This window comes from Dermacentor variabilis, chromosome 4 (genome assembly GCF_050947875.1).
Source record: "Dermacentor variabilis isolate Ectoservices chromosome 4, ASM5094787v1, whole genome shotgun sequence".
In the NCBI taxonomy this organism is placed as follows: Eukaryota; Metazoa; Arthropoda; class Arachnida; order Ixodida; family Ixodidae; genus Dermacentor; species Dermacentor variabilis.
Genome location: NC_134571.1, coordinates 106,138,490 through 106,156,295, shown reverse-complemented (window position 1 = coordinate 106,156,295; position 17,806 = coordinate 106,138,490). Strand labels below are relative to the sequence as shown.

At 45.7% G+C, this 17,806-nt stretch overlaps 1 protein-coding gene across 2 annotated transcripts in view; it reads left to right on the top strand.

Annotated features, from left to right (window-relative positions):
• Positions 1-17,806, top strand: part of LOC142579590 (cell adhesion molecule Dscam2-like) — a 237,618-nt gene that overhangs the window by 27,287 nt on the left and 192,525 nt on the right. The window lies entirely within an intron of this gene.

The following is a 17,806-nucleotide window of genomic DNA, read 5'->3' as shown; positions in this document are numbered from 1 at the left end:
ACAATATTAGACAGCTATTTGCAGTATTGTCAGTAGTTTTATTAGCTACATAAACTGCTGTGCATTCGCTCAATTACTAAATGAACAACATGTGCTTACGCGTGAAAACACTACAGTGACACACCAAGCCGCTATCCTTCTCGGCTCACCATCGTACTCATTCTCTCGCCGCTGCCTCATCAGATGCACAGCCGCGATCTTTCCGCACTTGGACTTCATACGGAATCCAATGGAATCGCCGACGACGATTACGTAAGTTTGCCCGGAACGTCCATAGAGCTGTTATCGCAATAAAGAGGTTTTAGCTCTTAGTGGCAAACAATACGGCGAATAGCGACGTTATTCAATCATTGTTTAACAAATAAAGAAAAGCCTAAAGAACAAAATCAAAATACCTTGAAGTAAAGGTGTACCACTTGAATTATAAGGTCCCAGAAAATTGTGTCTCCTCTTTTCTTAAGAAGTAGCACAATTTACGTTTAAGTGCGAGGTACCAAGGTGGTTTAGCTAAACGTGTACAAGCAGTACGCACAGAAAATGCCGGCGGCACAAACAAGAGCACAGAACTGTAGGAGTAGCACAAAAAAAGAAATGTGCCGACGTTTGCTAACGCATGCACCGTACTATGTTCTGAAGTGAACTGCTTCAGTGGCGGTCGACGCGAAACTTACCATATTGGCACATGCATACCAAGCGATATTCCCTCTTACGTTGCGTGGTCATCGCAGGAACACGGCTTTTAGAACACTAACCAATGATGGCGCACACCTTACGAAACTCTTGACGCCGTCATTTCTGTACATGCCGGCAAGCAGACATGGGCATGTTTCCGCAATGGATAGGCATGTTCCATGCCTGCAAACAGCCATGATGCCGTGAGGATACACCGAAGGCTCGCCTAAAACACAAGGGAACCCGTTTCGTCCGCGTAGACGTCGTTATCATTTTGGACTTCGTCCTACCCAAATCTTCTCGTACACAATTTCACCAAATGTCGAGACCATGTGCTTTCCTAAATGCTATTGTTTTGGCGTCATTGAAGCTATCATTTTTTTTAATCGGCAGCATGTTCCAGGACGAGGTTACACCGCGCGGCAGCACGTGGCAATGCATTAAGTTATCCGATCGGAGGGGTCCGACATCTTGCAAGACATAAGGAGCTGCAGGGTGAAGTAAACTTATAGCGCTGCAGGTCGATTTCCTCAACTACAAATGAGAGCACCTAAAGCACTACCTAAACGTTATTTCCTTCTTTCTTTCGGTCCTTCTTTCCGTCTTCTTACTTTCTTTTTTTTTTCTTTACTTCATTCATATTCAGCCATTGCTTCTTTCCTTGCTGACGGGGATAAGAGCCATTCCAGATGGTCATTTTTTTCACCTATGGGCCATTGCTGATGGTGATATTTTTTGTATCACGGGTCAACATTTTTTGAACCACTCGACTTGATGATGACGTCTTATGAAACACTCCACTAGGCACCGATTTTTTCGGTTATGAGCCATTGCAACGGTCCACTTAAGGCTTTTGACTTAATAAGCACGTGTTGTCAGATGAGTAGAGTCTTCAGATAGCACAATTGAGAAGGAAGGAAGGAAAACAAGAAGTGAGAGGCAGAGAGGTTAACCAGATTAAATGCCTGGTTGGCCACTCTATACAGGGGGATGGGGTAAGGAGGAGAAAAGAGTAAAAAAAGAAAGCTTCAATTTGCACATCTTATAGTTTTCCAATGAGTCCAATTTTCTTTAAAAAGCGCACTAGCGCTTTTAGACCAGCTCGTGCCAATGTCGGCAGGGACCAGAGTCCAAGAATTCTGGCTTCACTAAGGCAACGGTTGTCAATTCTGTCGGGCGTGGTGCTGAGGACTTGTCTTTGTGCACTAAAACGACGACAATCACATAGGAGGCGCGCTATCGTCTCTTTCCACCCTCAAACTTCACAATATGGACTTATGGCAAATCTGATGAGGTAAGAGCACGCGTTGGCAAAAGGCGGAGCTTCAGATCAGGATCCAGGGAACCATGCGCTGGTTTTTAAAGTCTGCCGAATTCCAGTAGGCCAAGGTAAGCTCGCGAGCAAGTACACGGAGCTTTCCCGCTGCTGCTGGTGGTGGTGGTGGTGGTGGTGATGTTGAAGCAGGCGGGGTTAGCCTGGCATACATAGCCGGCAATTGTTCCGCCTGATCCGCCTTCAAGTTGAGATCAGGGATGTGTCACCAGGTGTCGATGAGCCCCGTGTCTCGCAGGAAGGCTATCAGCAGGCGTTGCGCTCTCTTCCTGAATGCCGCGGGCCCTCCGGGGAAAACAACGTCTTCAAAGGTCCTGTGCGTGAGACCGCTTTTTTGCAGGTTGTCGACCAACGCTTTTCTTTCTGTGTCAAACTGTGGGCATAGCCAAATGAAATGTTCGATGTCACCAATGTCACCACAGAAAACACAGAGTGGGGAAGCGCGAAGCCCAGTCTTGAATAACCAAGCTGGGGTGTATGCGGAGTCGGTCCTGATGCGGTATAAAAGCGTCGCTTGTTCGCGTGTAAATCCATGAGTCACACAGGATTCGTGTGGATTCTTGTGCATCTGTCTAAAGTGAAGGCGGATTGCATCCTTAGGGTTTTGAAAAGCTTTTGGAGCTTTCACTTTTGGGACACATGTCAGCGCTAGGCGTGCAAGGGCGTCAGCTTCCTAGTTTCCATCAATTCCTACGTGTGATGGAATCCACTGAAACCTTATGTTAAATCCTTTGCTCGTGAGGTCGTCAAGCAGTGCCAGAGACTGCCTTGTAAATTTCTCTAGAGGGAGGCCCCGATGTAATCGTTGTAATGCTGACTTGGAATCCGTCAGCACCACGACATCTCGTGCAGAAAAGGCACGTAGTTTCCGCAAAGCCGCGGTGATTGCGGCGCTTTCTACTGTTGTAGAGGAAACTACGCGATCCAGTCGGCCAGACCATGACACATCAAGGGATGGTATGCAGAACGCCGCTGCACAGCTATCTGTTTGTGCACACACCGAACCGTCTGTGTACACTTGTAGATGGCTTGGAAACAAAGTGCTCAAGTGGTCCAACACAATAAACTTGGCTTCGGCAGTTGAAATGGTGCGTTTCGTCGGAAGGTGGGGTACATTGAGGCTGCAGGTAACGTCCGGAAAAGACCATGGCGGGCCAAGGCGACTTCGTTTAGGCCATTCCAATCCTAAAAAGCGGAAGGTGTTCAGCGCCGCATGGAAATGTGAGCGAGTTCTTGATCTTAGCCGCCGGAGAAGCGCCGTGCCTGCGCGTGACTCGCCCAGCCTTAATAGCTGCGTCAGCAAGGCCTGAGATGCCAAGAGGCGGAGTGGAAGAGACTCTGCCTCATTAGTGACTTTCTTGTTTGAAGCCGCCGTTGGAACTCCCATCGCCAAGCGAAGTCCCTTTCTGTGCACTGCCTCCAAGCGCTCGAATTGACTCGATGACGGTGATATCAGAGGGAGCTGATAGAGAATGCGGCTTGTTATCAGTGCAGCGTTCAGTTTAAGCATGGATATAGGATTGTTTCCCCAACGTACACCTGCCAATCGACGAAGTGCGTTGATTCTTTGCACTGATGCAGCCACAACACTTTCGACCGCACCACGCCATAGTAGCTTGTTGTCGATGGTGACGCCCAGGAATCGAACATGAGTTGCACGAAGAATTGAAGGCCCTCTGATATTCAGCGTCAGACGTGTTGACTTGCGTCTCACTCCCGGGAAAAGCATGAAGGCTGATTTTTCTGCTGATAAGGATAGGCCAAGCGTCGATAAGTGGCGATCGATAGTGGAGATTGCGGCCTGGGCTATCCGGGCCAAACGTTTGTGTTGGTACCCCGAGATCCAAATGCAGATGTCATCTGCGTAGATGGACATTTTAACTGCCGTCCGACCTACTTTCAGGGCATCTGGAAGGCTGGCCATGGCAACGTTAAAAAGCAAGGGGGATAGGACACTTCCTTGTGGGACGCCGAGGGAAACGCGTCGCTTGACACTCATTATACTTCCCAGCTTAACTTGTACACATCCATCACTGAGAAATTCATGGACGAATCGAAGAGCATTTCCCGAGACGCCCATGGCTCGGAGTCCGTTGATGATGCCTGTATGAAGCACACAGTCGTATGCCTTGGCAACGTCCATAAAGATGGCGAGTGTGGAAAGGCCGTCTACGCGGTGGTGCTCGATATGGCTCAGTAGATCCAAGACACTGTCCTGGGCACTCAACCGTGCACGAAATCCGGTCATACATGATGGCAGTCTATTTCCTTGCTCAAGATACCATGTTAACCTCGTACATATTAGTCTTTCCATCAACTTTGATACGCATGATGTTAGCGATACTGGCCGATATGAGGTGAGGTTTGCAGGATCCTTTCCGGACTTGAGCACTGGCACCACCCATGCTGTCTTCCACGCTTCTGGGATCTCTCCTGTGCTCCAGACGTGATGAAATATGTCCAGAAGTGCTCGTTTTCGTTCACATGACAGATTTGTCAGCATCTGATTGCTGATCGAATCGGGACCCACAGCACAGCGTCTTCTTAATTTGCTAATCGCCAAATCTAACTCACGAAAGGTGAACGGCGTATCCATGGTATGGAATGCTTCAGACAACAGAGGGTTCGATACTCCTCCTGATCTGCCAGATGTGTATACGTCTGCAAAATCTTCTGCAAGGGTTTGCAAATCTTTTCCTTGCTTTAAAGCAAGTGCCTCGAATGGCCTGTGTAGGCGAATCTTTCCGGATAGGCTATTCATTACTCCCCATATCCTTGTCATGGGAGTAAACGCCGATAAACTCTCACAGAAAGCAGCCCATTGAACTCGTCTTAATCTTTTTGTGTGACGACGGATGACAGCGTTTATCCTGTTGTATTCAGTTTTCGCAGATGGATTTCCCGTTTTTCTCATTAGTTTTCGCTCCGCTCTCCTACGCGCTGCGCAGAGGTTCTTAAGTTTCAAATCAGGAGTAGGGAAATGATCTGGCAGTTTCAACATTGAGGTAGCCACTCTTTTGCTCCGCAGCATATCTGCGAACAGCTCACCAGGGGATTCGTCCAACGCTTCTCTGTATGTGTCCCAGCGGGTCACAGCACAGAATTGTCGCCCAGCAGTGTGAAATCCGGTGATGTTGCGATTGTTCTTGACAGTGGGATGGTTAGCAACCGGCACTGTTATGTTGGGGATGCATACTGAAGTATAATCAGTGTTACGTGCATCGTTATCGACGCGTCCGTAAGTTCACGGATCACTTACATTTCGCCATGGAATTTCGGAAAATTTATTTTTTCCCGATCGACGTAACGAAAGAGGCACTATGTCCAATACCCTTTCTATCGGACACTTTGTTAAGTGCGAGTGGTCATGCTTTTCGCAAAGTAGCGAAGCTTAATCTGTATGGCAACATTTCCTAAGAAATCGGCCAAGTCGCACGACAAATGAAGACGCATCCCAGAACATATTAGCCTGCGATACAATGCGTTCAGCACACTGCGCAGTTTGCAGAACTGAGTACACGTCCACTGTTGTTTACCGGCAGGACGAATGACTCTCAAGTATCCTCGGTGTGCTCCTTATAACGTCGACGGGTAATAGTTGGCGCACTTGAATTATCGCACGTCGTCTCAAGCTGTAAATTGGCCGTGAGCTTCTGCAACCGTAATTCACGGAGCGCTCTTCACGAGGTAAAACGCGCTAGCGGCACTCTTGCAGAATGCGACGCTTTGTTGCAGCTCGACGGCATTTACGCCGAGTTGAGGTCATTTCTCACAAGAAATTACCAGACAGCGGGAGTCATTGTCAGCTCGTGCCATAAGACACCCGGAGTGGAGTTGGGTTCTTCGCCGGCAGTCAGAGCTTCTGAAAAAGCAATCTTTTTTTCTTCCTCCGTCGAGTAGAATTCTTGGAAACAGGATTCGCTTCGAAGCGAAACTAACGAGATGTCTAAATAGAGCCAGTTACGCGTTCTGGGCTGGGCTGTACTTCACAGCTAGACAAGTAAATCTTGATAAAATGCCGGCAACGCAAGGCAGAGGCAAATAAAGGGCATTTATGAGTATAGCAAGGCCTTTTTGGGGAAACGACCGTCGAGCTTCAAAACGCCAGTCCATCACGAGAGACCGTAGCTTTCCTTCACGGTACGCCCAGGGCCGCCTGCTAACATTGCCGCCTGACGCGCTCGTTAATGCATAGCGTTAAACGACGGTAATAACATGGCGTCCGGCGCCTAGGCCGATAATCTCGACCCCCTTCTCGTGAAGACGTCGTCTCCGCCTAGCCGTCATAACGCTTCCCAGAAGATGGGCCGTCCGGCGTTTCGCGGGGCCCAGCGGCCTCCTGTGCCACGTTGCTGCTGCAGTGCTGCTGCTGCTGCTGGTGCAGTCGCTAGGCGGCGCGTGGTGGAGCTCCTTACCAAGACAAATTGCCGCCGCCGTGGCCCTGATCGTTCGCCCCTTCATCCTTCGCCGTGGCGCCCTCTACCCTTCTTCCGAGAACCACCACTCTCCGGTGTTCCCTGCATACGTCATTCTAGGACCCTCCCACTCACCCTCAGCCCGTTCTACTTTGCTGCCCATAGGCGGTATTGCTCCACGGTGGACGCGCTTTCTACCGAGCGTTCATTGTGCTTTTCGGTTTTATTGGGCCTCGTTCGGCGCACACGGCTCTTAGTTTATGGGGGGTCGCTTGGTGAGGCGAGGATGCTCGTCCTAGCGCTGTAAGAAGGGGGGGGGGGGTAAGGGGACGCCAAGGGCTTTAGCCCGTGAACCGCGGTCACTTTCGCTTCCTTCTTTTGCATATGAAATTTGAGCTCCGTTCTCGGCCAACTTGCTTTCGCCTTTACTGGCCGGTCTTTTGTTTTCGCCTCGCGTCGATGGCGCCTTAAGTCTTCGAAAATTGGTTGTCGCGCCACAAAAAAAAAAAAAAAAAAGTCGTTTTCTTTTTCGTTCTTTCTCGCCTAAGCACTTTTTTTTTTTTTCAACCAGCGAGGCCGACTTGGATTCTCGTTGCACTTTGCGCAGTGGATAAAATATTGTTGATTGTTGTATTTGCTTTGTTTTTGTTCGTCTAATAAAATGGCATACTTTGCGACACACGAGGGGAACAAACAGGAACGTAGAAAAAAATATAATTTAGTTACTTCGTGATTCCTTTCGAGCAATACTTAGAGCATGGGCCGCGTTACTGAACTGTTATTATTATTAACGCTGACTATATACGTGCACAACGTACGCACAACATCCGTCTATTACAGAAGTAAAACAACAAGCTAATCGCAGAGAATAATTTAGTTTTGAGTTTTTGTTTGCCTGAGTGCATTGATAACCTGTTTATCATACTCAGAGTTCTGTCTGATTTCATCCAAGGACAGGTTATGCGAAGTGCATAAAATTACGCCATATTTTGCTGCAATTTGTTATATAATAAGCTATACGTCTAATATACATAGTGATTATTATTTTTTTAGCTTGTGATCGCTGGTAGTTTGTCTTTATTGTTAATGTGCGTGTACTAAATTACTTTTTTCTTTCCCAGACGTCCATCTTTACTTTCTTTTAAACTGGATTCCCAATCGTACTAAGCTTAACACGGCGTACGGTTACAGACAGATCTTTGCAGAGCATGTGAATGGTTCGCTAACAAAAAAATATCCTTGCGCCATCTAGGGTATAGGCCTCCTGGTAGAGTATAAATACCCATGTATTGTTGCAAAATGCGGCATGACAACTTTTACTAACAAATCCCGGCACGTAGAACTGACACTTACCTCACTGCACTCCAAGGGCATACACCGCTTCACCGTAGCCAAGGCGACCGTGCGTTGGTCCACGTCCAGAAGAGCAGTGACTGTTGTGAGTTCAGTGGAAAACCACACGTGGTCACACACACCACAGGCCACCGAAAATAGGTTCCCCACAAGCTCTTTCTAAAATCTGCCCACTGCTCCGGTGAAACGTTCCAAGTTTGTGGGATCGCAACGTGCGCTTAGAACACCGACAAAGGGAGGGTGGCGCGAACTTAGACATGACCGACACGGCTCAAAGTGCTTATCGGCTTAATATGTGATACAGGTTGTATTTGGACCTAAGATTCCCCCTTCAGTGACGAATTACAATCAACCGTCGATAAAGGTGTGAAATTTACGTAATTTTTTGCGAAGGTGCTGGAGACCCCATAGAAAGCAAGTCAAGGTGGGATGAGAATGACTCTGTGCATGTCACAGAGACCCTTCATAAATACACAGTAATTAAATATTCATTCATTGAACCATCAGTTATGCTACGTTTCTTCGTTAAAAATATTGAATCACCCGCTCGAATTAGATGCACATGCTAATTAATGCGTACAACAACGGAAAACAAAATCTTTCGCAATTACTACCGAAACGACCCACTTCAAATGTCCCGACAACCACGGTAATGTCTTCACCAAAACGTTCGTCTGAAGTGACACATTTCACTCAGAAGTGAAATGGATGTACTTTAAGAAAGCAGAATGTTCAATCTATTAAATGCTTAACGTTCGTTGTCTATTCCTTACAACCACTGCACACTGCAGTCAGGACGCACAAACATGTACGCCCTGACTGAAGGGGTCACTTACTTTTGCATGGGCGTATAAGCGCGTCTGAACGAGTATGTAGAAGGAAACAGATACACAGAGACAGTGCCTAAAGCCTGCATCACCTCTGCCGCGAGTCCGCCCGGTATTTCACTATCTTCGGGATCAGCCCACGTATGGGCAGAAATTATTCATCTACACGGCTCGATAGGCGCACGCAATTTTTTCCAGAACCTATAACTATATACACCTTCGCTGATAATGAAACAGATGACAAAGAATGCTGGGGATAGTGAGCTCGAAGCAGAGATTCTGGCGATTATTCAGCAAGCAGCACTCGCGGGCATCTAACTAAAAACACATCTCTCTTACAAGAAAATCTAGAAATTACACAGAAATTACTGTTAACAGAACGTTATTCATATCTCGTCGTCGTCGTCATCATCATCATCCTATTTTATGTCTACTGGAGGCCGAAGGCCTCCCCCTGCGATCTCCAATTACCTCTTTCCTGCGCCAACTAGCGCCCGCGAATTTCCTAATTTCATCGCCCCACCTAGTCTTCTGCCTTCCTTGACTGCGCTCCCCTCCTCTTCGCGCCCATTCGGTAACACTAATCCTCCACCGGTTATCTAACCTACGCATTACTTCACCAGCGAGCTCCATTTTTTTCTCTTAATGTCAATTAGAATGTCAGCCACACCCGTTTGCTCTCTGATACAAACCGTTCTCTTTCTGTCTCTTAACGTTATGCCTATCATTCTTCGTTCCATCGCTCTTTGCGTGGTCCTTAAAGGGACACTAAAGCGAAACACTAAACCTGTTTGGTCTAATAAAGCATTGTTTGAGAACCTGCAGACAGTCATTTCAAAATAAAAGTTTGATTGTTAGATGAGAAAATATAGCTCGAAGTATCAATACTTGAATTTCGCGCCGAACCCCGACCCCGCAACGTCAGTGTGACGTCAGGGATTCCAAACTATGTTTCCGTATTTGGGCCACGTAAAGGTTCCCGAAACTTGCTATGTTTAATAGTTGGCTCCTTTAGAACACAATGCAATCAATCTGTACCGCTATATAATTAAGTAGGCCCTAGAAGATGCCATCAAAATCTATGACGTCACAGCGACCAGGTACGGGAACTTCAAGGAGGCGTCGCCACCCGTCTTTCATTCTTACGCTTTTTCTTGCTTGCCGAGCGTCTTATCGTGGTAAGAGTGGTGTTTTTAGTGTCGTAGAAAGGTAATTTACTGATGCAAAAGAAATAATTTTTCTATTTAGTGTCCCTTTAACTTGTTCTCAAGCTTCTTTGTCAGTCTCCAAGTTTCTGCCCCATATATCAGCACCGGCAAAATGCATTGATTGCACACCTTTCTTTTCAATGATAATGGTAAGCTTCCTGTCAGGAGCTGACAGCGTCTGCCGTATGCGCTCCAACCCATTTTTATTCTTCTGTAAATTTCCTTCTAGTGAACAGGGTCCTCTGTGAGTAATTGACCTAGGTAAACGTATTCTTTCACAGGCTCTAGAGGCTAACTGGCGATTCTGAACTCTTGTTCCCTTGCCAGGCGATTGATCATTATCGTTGTTTTGTGCATATTATCTTCAACCCCACTCTATACACTCTTTCTGTTAAGGTCCTCAATCATTTGTTGTAACTAATCCCCAGTGTTGCTGAACAGGACAATGCCACCTGCAAACCGAAGGTTGCTGAGATATTCGCCGTCTATGCTAACTCCTAGGCCTTCCCAGTTTAATAGCTAGAATACTTCTTCCAAGCACGCTGTTAACTGCATTGGATAGATTGTGTTTCCTTGTCTGCCTTCTCTCTTTATAGGTATCTTCCTACATTTCTTGTGTAGAGTTAAGATCGGTGTGAAATCGCTGTAGATATTTGCCAAGATCTTTAGGTAAGCGGCCTGTACTCCTTGATTGCGTAATGCCTCTACGAGTGTTGGTATCTCTACTGAATCAAATGCTTTTTTCGTAATCTATGAAAGCCGTATAGAGAGGCTGATTGTATTCTGCGGATTTCTCGATTGCCTGATTAATGACATTGATGTGATCCATTGTAGAGCATTCCTTCCTGAAGCCAACCTGTTCCCTTGGTTGACAGTCCAGTGTTGCCCTTATTCTATTGCAAATTATCTTGGGGAATATAATAATAATTATAATAATAATAATAATCTTTATTCAGTATAGTTAAAACAGTATACAAAACGGAAGCGCCGAAGCCACAAGAGGGCTTGTGCGGCGACAACCGGCAGCCGCGGCAATCTACGCGCCACACCAGAACTCCATCAGAAGCTGGTTGTGCATTTGGCACAACCATCACACATTATCAAAGATGCACTAATAACATCAGTACATATGCCATATCCATATCCAACATCCATATATTCTGCAATACTGGGAGTAAGCTAATGGGCCTATAATCTTTCAATTGCTTAACGTCTCCCTTTATGTGGATTAGTATAATGTTTGCATTCTTCCAGTTTTCTGTCGAAGTCGATAGACACTTCGTATAGAGAGCCGCCAGTTTTTCAAGTATGCATAGAGTAGTAGAATATTTATGCAAGAGGGGCAAGCATATAAGCAACAATTTTGACTCGATATCGTGGTATACCTGAATTTTTATCATATAGACGGAACAAAAAAATGCTTCGCAAGATAATTTTTTACTTCTAGGTGCACTACGAACAATGCGCGCTCCTGGGCTCTCGGAGCCTTATATATGGTAGCATCGCCAATTGGCTCAAATGACTAATCTCCCGCCAAGACACTTGCCATTGCAATCAATGTCATTGTTGCAAGCTTGCGTGGAGTGATAACACACGATGTTTATACACGTATATAATGTGCTGTTATGCTTGTTCCGTAATTTTGATGTGCGTCATTCGAAATTCACCGGACAATAGGGAAAAAGAAGGTATCTCCACTGGAAAAGACAGAAATGTACAAAATGAACACGTGGAAGCAACATGCAGCAAAAGTGCTGATTCTATCCATATTCAAAAGTTTTGCCTTGTTTTTCCAGTGACCTTATTTCTTTTGGCATCAGTATTCGAAGGCGAAACCTCAGCAGTCATGGAGGCATTACGGAATCAGGGTGTAGATGAGCCATATGTAAAAGTACTGGAAGATATCTATAGCGGCTCCACAGCCACCGTAGTCCTCCATAAAGCAAGCAACAAAATCTCAATAAAGAAAGGCGTCAGGCAGGGAGATACGATATCTCCAATGCTATTCACAGTGTGTTTACAGGATGTATTCAGAGACCTGGATTGGGAAGAATTGGGGATAAAATTTAATGGAGAATACCTTAGTAACTTGCGATTCGCTGATGATATTGCCTTGCTTAGTAATTCAGGGGACCAATTGCAATGCATGCTCACTGACCTGGAGAGGCAAAGCAGAAGAGTGGGTCTAAAAATTAATATGCAGAAAACTAAAGTAATGCTTAACAGTCTCGGGAGAGAACAGCAATTTACAATAGGCAGCGAGGCACTGGAAGTCGTAAGGGAATACATCTACTTAGGGCAGGTAGTGACGGCGGATCCGGATCATGAGACGGAAATAATCAGAAGAATAAGAATGGGCTGGAGTGCGTTTGGCAGGCATTCCCAAATCATGAACAGCAGGTTGCCGTTATCCCTCAAGAGAAAAGTATATAATAGCTGTGTCTTACCAGTACTCACCTACGGGGCAGAAACCTGGAGGCTTACGAAAAGGGTTCTACTCAAATTGAGGACGACACAACGAGCTATGGAAAGAAGAATGATAGGTGTAACGTTAAGGGATAAGAAAAAAAAAAGAGCAGATTGGGTGAGGGAACAAACGCGAGTTAATGACATCTTAGTTGAAATCAAGAAAAAGAAATGGGCATGGGCAGGACATGTAATGAGGAGGGAAGATAACCGATGGTCATTAAGGGTTACGGACTGGATCCCAAGGGAAGGGAAGCGTAGCAGGGAGCGGCAGAAAGTTAGGTGGGCGGATGAGATTAAGAACTTTGCAGGGACGGCATGGCCACAATTAGTACATGACCGGGGTTGTTGGAGAAGTATGGGAGAGGCCTTTGCCCTGCAGTGGGCGTAACCAGGCTGATGATGATGATGATGATTCGAAGGGGTACACATTTACTGGAGGCAAGAACCAATCGGTTCTTGTTCATGGCTTTGAACTCTGTACCCTTCAGATCAATGATTGGAAACGGCAGTCAAGAAAGCGAGCTCATACGGCGCTCACGCAGAAGAGCCTCCTTTGATGCACTGCGTAGAGCCGCGATTCTCTACCGCTTGCAAGCAGATTGAAGGGCTCTTAATTTCCATTCAATGAGCGCACTCCCGAATCAATAGTCTACGCTTCACCATTCACAAGAAGATACACCTCTGATAGCACTTTCGTTAACATAAAGGCTTCGGTCATTCATTCCACTCTTGTTTCTCAGAACTGTTCGTTGTAGGTTTTTTTCCTACTCTAAGCTATTCGCTGCTAGTCTCGAAGCTCATCTCAGTGACTAACGGCTTTGATAAGAAATTAGTGTTCTGTTATAAGTCAATTTGCGCTCTTTTTTTTTAAATGCAATATACTTTGTTTTATGCTCGCAAATGTTAATTTCAACTTTTTGTTTCTTTGCATCTAGAACGATAGGACCAAGTACAATGCTCATAGCAGATAGCTATGTATTTTCCAGTATTCGTTTTTTTTTCATATATTGAAGTATGTTGCACGGAAAAGAAAGATAATTGAACTCATAAGCATCAAAAGTGCTCTCAGAGGCCTTGTATTTGCATGTCCATAGAAGTGAATTTTTACGATTACTTTTACCGACTGAGTGAGCGAGCTGTTTCTCAGAAGCACGCTTACGCGCAAACTCAAAGCAATGGCCCTCATTGCAGCTGTGCCACTCAGTGACACGAAAAGTTGTTAAAAGATATTTACTTCGTTAGCTTCAAACAAAGCTAATTCGTGCTATTTATAACTAGTTTCCATCCCCACATCAGTTCTATACAGAAGAGAAAACTAGAAAAGAAGATGGAACAAAATTTGTGTGCAGGGTTTCTAGCTTGTCATTGCATAGTCATAACCTGTGGAGAACCATAACTGGCCTTATTGCGAGGGAGAGATCCTCTCACAATTTTTGTCCATATAATCTCGTAAAGGCTATTCAATACTATACAACACTGAACAACATTCTGAGGCTCGTTTTTTTTTTTGCACCTGATTTTGCATGGCAATACAGCACTGTCGTATTCGGACAAGCAAGCCCATGTACGGCTTCGGAAATTCTAAAACAATGGCATTAAAAAGGCGCTCAATAATACACTCTTAGAACCCACAATAATCGCCATCTCTAAGCTGAAGGGCTTCGCCAAACGGAATAAATCGACCGTAGTCACTGACGAGTCTTTTCAGGATCCAAAGCTTTTGACGTAGCAATGGCAAGAGACCACACGACAATGACATAGAGAAGCCTTTTTTTTTTTCGTTCCTGTCTACGTGTGGAGGTGTATTTGCACTTTTCGTACGGCGTCACTGACACCAGTTCCGGGCTTTATAATATAGCTTTGTGTTTTCCTTTCATGTGCACTGCTTCCTAGAAAAAAAAACAGTTTCAAAGGTGCAAACATGAAGGCAGGCAAGGGGATTGTGCGCACAGTTTACGGAAGGCCTAGCAGCATGACGTAGCCCGAGCACCATGCCTCGACCGTGGCCACGTAATTGGTTTTTGCAACTCATCGTTCCAAGCCGTTCTGGGCCTCAACGCTCTCATTGTTTTTTTTCCCGCTAAGAAGTATCGCCACCGGTAGGCCCCTCGGTCACCCATAATCTCCCGTAATCGCCCAAGAGATTGGAGTCACTGAGGCAAAATTGAAAATCGACCGCCTTCCTGTCCTTGCTCATACTACAGATTGCTCCCCTTCCCCCTCGCCACCATTCTGTTTCTTTTTCTTCTTTCGCACCTCAGGTGTTTGTTCACTTCTCTCTTTTTTTTTCTTTCATGTTCAACCAAAAACTATTTCATCTGCTTTAGGTTCTTCGTTTCTGCGGTGTCCAAAATTTTCCGAAGGGCCTATTCTTACGAGAGACTATCTGATATCACTGAACACTAATATTTGATTTCATGCGATTAACTTTCGCACAGGTACCGCGCTAATCAGGAGGACGGAACCTTACTTGTCAATGCGTAGTTTCACTATTTCAATGTGCAGAAGCCTTGTGAATACCTAAGCGAATATTTAGTTATTGTTGATTTTTATGATTAGCAGCAGGAGCAGCTTTTCGTTTATGTAAGTAGCTTTTACTGTAGAAAATATTGCCCGTAATGTGCGCACCCTCTCTCAGAGAACTTTGCATTGCTTTAGATGTAGCCTTGCATACGCGCTTACATTATTTGCATAGAAAATAAAGTTATAGGTGATGCAGCCGCATCTGTTGCGCACAGCAAGGCAAATATTGGTCAATCGGTCATGTAAGATAGTGCCAGCCTTGAAAATTCACATTATTGATTATGCAACTGGTTTTCACATTCTGGTAGCGTAGTCATGAAAACCACATAAATTGACGAGGATCCCATTGCATCGGTCCTCGTAATTGCTGCCTGGCTCTACCACGTTCATGATATTTAAAACTAAGATTATTTGATTTCAGCATATTGCAGTATTTAGCTTATTCTAGTGTAATCTCAAACTTTATCAGAACGCTTCACTATCCTACAAAACTGGATACTGTAGTGCAAGTGGGGTGTAAGAAGGGCACAATGGTGTTGAATTTCTATTTACCTTTAAAAAAACGCCGTATACGTGATTAACCACATTCGTAACTAAGAGTTCAATTTATAGAAACGCCGTAACTGCTGTATACTGCATGTACCCTACCTTTGTGCGTGTATACGATGGTAGGATGTTTCCGCGTCACGCGAAAAGAATTCTTACAGCGCGATAACGTTCTGAAGAAGCTTCTCCGGAAAACTAGCGTCCTATTACGACCGCATAACGATGTGCCTTCTCTTTGCCATAATTTCTTATGACGAATGTAAGTACTACCAACGATGAAAACACTGTGTTTAAAATAGAGAAACGAATAAAACTAACGCTACGCTACTCAAAGAGTAACGCAGGCAGACCGACCACCTTCAGTGTTTGCGTCGTGAGTTTTGTAGCATAGAGACTATATAAAATATAAGTGCCTTCCTCTCCGTTTCGCTAGCTCAGCATTCAACGAAATGGCTGGACGCTTGCTGCTCAAGCAATGGAAGAGACGAAGGAAAAAAAATTGCATAGAAAGGAGCAGCAAGCACTTCTGGCACAAATATGAGAGCATGGTCTTCCCGCTGATTGTAGTAGTAACGAGACCACTGGGTGTGGTGCCGCTCAGGGAACGCGACCCTTTCCTGTCTCTTCGCTTTCTAGTGCTCTCGAGCGATCAGAGAGGCGGGCGCGATAGCTGCCACTGCGCCGGAGCCAGGCGAGACGCAGCGCGCTTTCCCTTGTTCCCTCGCGCGATATATCAAAAGGAGCCGAGAGGAGATAAAAGCAGCGGACCGGCTTCCGCAAAGGGCTGTGACAGAAGCCTTCTACGGCTGCTGTGATCCCGCTGTGCCACTGAGGCTGTGCCTTACAGTTGCTGTGGTCTTATTTCACTATCAGTTTACGAAGTTCACTACAGCGAAACCATATCGCGCTCTGCTGGCGACATTTTCCTCAACTGTGGCACTGGACGTTCTTTATATTTCATCTCTTGAAAGATGAATACGAATTTTGAATTAGCGATAACAAACTAATGTGTTATAAATTTGTGTTTTGTGAAATCTTCTCATGAGCGTTAATATGGTGACGGCACGATGGTGTTGATGCTCTATGGACCTACTGTTCGCACGCATACCGTGCCCCTGCCCAAGGGTTGGCGCGTGGCCAAGTATAGGTACTCGCTGATCATGCTGCTGGTCTGAGTTTCGTTCATCGTAAGGCTTAGATAATATTTCTATGCGGTCATCGTATCGAGGCCACATAGACGGGCCATGGTGAGCTAGAGTAGCTCTAGAAATATTTTTTCATGTGGAAAAGGTGATGGAAGTTACAAAACATTCTCAAAACAAGTATATCGGCTGAAGCTACATCCTCCGTGTCTTTTTGCATATTTTTGTTTTCATGTGCGTATTATCTCGAAGATCTAAGGGTGCCATTCCATCTTGCTTGTACAATAAATAGCCATGCAGCGTTCTGTTCGAAAGTTTGTTAGTGGTACCAGCTTCTTGAATAACTGCAATGAAAACCATGGAACCAGGCACGTGAACGTTGATCTCTATATAGCATTCTTTATTAAAAGCCAATAGCGGTTTGGTTAGTCTCTTTCTTTGTTTCGTTTACACACCGAACAGTGACAGAACACTTGGAAACCGTTCAATCATATGTCTTTCAGAGCGCCATGTTGACGCACCCTCCAAGTTTCTTGTCATGTTCGCCACCATAAATGACAGTAGCCATCAGTCTCTTCCTATCAGGGAGCAGATGCCACGAAGATGACACTTTGCTTGGGTGCCGGATTCGCTTGGGCTGGTCCCAGAGAAAAAAAAAAAGAAGACACACACACCTACAAACTCTTTCCTCGCAGTCTGCCAGTTACACTTGTGCACGGTAATAGAAGAAAAATAAGGAGGACATGGGAGGCAGATGCAGCAGGTGTCCAGCCGACTCGCTTCTGCCAAGTCCATTGAAACCAAGCTTGTTTGGCGAGTGCGGTGCAAGTCTCAGCCCATTCGCTGTCTTTTTCGCTCACTGCCCCTTTTCCGCCTTTTGAAAATCGGGACGTTGCATGACAGAGAACGACGAGCTTTCGTTCTCCGAGATTACATTTCAGAAAAGTGCCCGAGGCTCCGCCTATAGTGCGCGACGATCCACCGCTCTGCCCGCCCCGCCAGAATCTCTCTTGTGGTGTGGAATATAAACTCTTCCTCTTCTTTTTACCGCAGTCCCGCCTAACGGCACTTTTTTCAACGATTCTTCAATGCATCTTCGAGTCGGCTGACTCTGTACCCTTTCCGTTCTTTCACTTACGGTTCTTCCTTCTTTTTTTATTGCTATATTTTAAGCGCGACATAGTGACGACGGTGAAAACTTTCGCGTTCGTGTAGACACTGTGCTTTTCTCTCTTCGTCTGCACGCGTCGTCATGGGATTCGTTTTGTGCAGTCTACCGCGGCAGCCAGGGCTTTCCGCGCCGCTAACGCGCACGTAT